The sequence below is a fragment of the Austrofundulus limnaeus genome, unplaced genomic scaffold (assembly GCF_001266775.1).
Source record: "Austrofundulus limnaeus strain Quisiro unplaced genomic scaffold, Austrofundulus_limnaeus-1.0 Scaffold506, whole genome shotgun sequence".
Taxonomy (NCBI): Eukaryota; Metazoa; Chordata; class Actinopteri; order Cyprinodontiformes; family Rivulidae; genus Austrofundulus; species Austrofundulus limnaeus.
Window position 1 is genome coordinate 393062 of NW_013952908.1, and position 2583 is coordinate 395644.

Here is a 2583-nt window from a genome sequence, read left to right on the forward strand (position 1 = left end):
CATGTAACTGCACTTTTTGGTAAAACAATATCATTCAACAGGATTTCAGAGTAGATGCGGAACAAATTGAGATCCTGCTCAGTCAATTTGTCCCAATGTATATTTTCTTCTTGTGTATCATTACTCATGGGCAAAAGGTCTGGTAAATTGCCCATTTTTATAGACAAAGAAAAGGGAATATGATCAGATGTTGCAAATTCATAATTAATCCTGATAGTCTCTAAAGAGTCATGTGCATCTTCAGTGCAGATACAGTGGTCCAACCATGATGTTGTGTGCCACGCTTCACTGATGTAAGTGTAGCTGTCCACAGGCAAAAACATTTACCAGAGAGAATCAACTCATTGGTGGAACAGAACTGGTTTAGGTGATTGGCAAACAAGGATTTACAGTCTGTCACATCAGCGTTCAGATCACCCACAATGAAAAGGCAAGTGGATGGATTGTCCTGGATAAATGACACAACATATGCCAGCTTATTAAGATATTCATCTTCACTCTCTGGGTTTTTGTAAGGTGTAAATATATTCAATATAATGAACTTTTTATTTCCAGAACTGAACTTGAGTCCTATAGCCCAAACAACGTCCAGTCTGATCACTTTAATCAGTTGAATTTATGATTTATTGTGATTTTCTTCCAACATCACCTCCATTATCTCATATTTATTCTTTTTAYTTTAGTTTCTGTCAAATGTACCTTTAAAACATTTATAAAACTAATTAGCTCCTCCTCAGGGATCTAACATTTTAAACTCAAAACTTTAAAATCGTTTCCTAAGAGCTCAGAACAAACATGTTGGAGAGAAGAATGGGTCACATTCCTCCACCACCATGAGAGTCGTTCCTTAACCTCCTCCTGTTTTTAAGAGTTGTGTGTTGTATGAAGAGGCTGAGTGAGTCCAGATCCTGTGACGCAGCTCTGCTGCWCCTCATGTTGTGTGTTTGTGTTGTCACGTGAAAAGTCTGTCAGATCTGAAGCTTCCAGCAGCAAAGCAGCCAATCAGAGTGTGACAGACGAGCGAAAGCCCGACCATCTGTAGGTGGACCGCTGCCGACGTGCAAACACACCAAACGCCACTCAGAGGCTGAACACCAGCAGATATGGATCTACGTTCAGTGGAAGGAATATTTCTGTTCTGTTTYACATCTGCTGAAACCAGTCTGTCCACATCAGACATGTTCTGCAGAAAGACAGATTCTGTTTATTACTTACTAATTACTCCTAATTTTAACACAACCTGTTCTTATCAGAGCTGGTTTAGAAACAACCAATAAGTTCTGAAAAACCTTGTGTCTTCAACCAGAAACACACAAAGACCATGACTGTCCCAGTGTGTGTCACCCAGAGTGCAAAGACCAGTCTGCACCTGCATCGTTCAGGACTTACGTCTTCTTTCTGGCACATGCAGGCTCCCGTACCTCCTGTTACTGCTGCCTGTGGGTCACCAGGAAACCTCCATCCTGCTGAGAGGAAAACTAAACTCAATTAGTTCCACAAGTACAGACCTACAGGTCTACACATGTAGACCAACAGTTCTACACATGTAGACCAACAGTTCTACACATGTAGACCAACAGTTCTACACATGTAGATCTACAGTTCTACACACGTAGACCTACACATGTAGACCAACAGTTCTACACATGTAGACCTAGACATGTAGACCAACAGTTCTACACATGTAGACCAACAGTTCTACACATGTAGACCTACACACGTAGACCAACAGTTCTACACATGTAGACCAACGGTTCTACACATGTAGATCTACAGTTCTACACACGTAGACCAACAGTTCTACACATGTAGATCTACAGTTCTACACACGTAGACCAACAGTTCTACACATGTAGACCAACAGTTCTACACATGTAGATCTACAGTTCTACACACGTAGACCAACAGTTCTACACATGTAGATCTACAGTTCTACACACGTAGACCAACAGTTCTACACACGTAGACCAACAGTTCTACACACGTAGACCAACAGTTCTACACACGTAGACCAACAGTTCTACACACGTAGACCAACAGTTCTACACACGTAGACCAACAGTTCTACACATGTAGACCAACAGCTCTACACATGTAGACCAACAGCTCTACACATGTAGACCTACACACGTAGACCAACAGCTCTACACATGTAGACCAACAGCTCTACACATGTAGACCTACACACGTAGACCAACAGTTCTACACATGTAGACCAACAGTTCTACACACGTAGATCTACAGTTCTACGTAGACCAACAGTTCTACACATGTAGACCAACAGTTCTACACATGTAGACCTACACACGTAGACCAACAGTTCTACACATGTAGACCAACTGTTCTACACATGTAGACCAACAGCTCTACACATGTAGACCTACACACGTAGACCAACAGTTCTACACATGTAGACCAACAGCTCTACACATGTAGACCAACAGCTCTACACATGTAGACCTACACACGTAGACCAACAGTTCTACACATGTAGACCAACAGCTCTACACATGTAGACCTACACACGTAGACCAACAGTTCTACACATGTAGACCAACAGTTCTACACACGTAGATCTACAGT

At 41.9% G+C, this 2583-nt stretch overlaps 1 long non-coding RNA gene across 1 annotated transcript in view; it reads right to left on the reverse strand.

Moving 5' to 3' along the window:
• Positions 1-747: 747 nt before the first annotated feature.
• The window catches only part of LOC106530284 (uncharacterized), a 7056-nt gene continuing 5220 nt past the window's right edge, over positions 748-2583 (reverse strand). Inside the window, exon 3 of the long non-coding RNA XR_001311755.1 lies at positions 748-1463. This is a non-coding gene — a long non-coding RNA (uncharacterized LOC106530284). The remainder of the gene's footprint in view (positions 1464-2583) is intronic.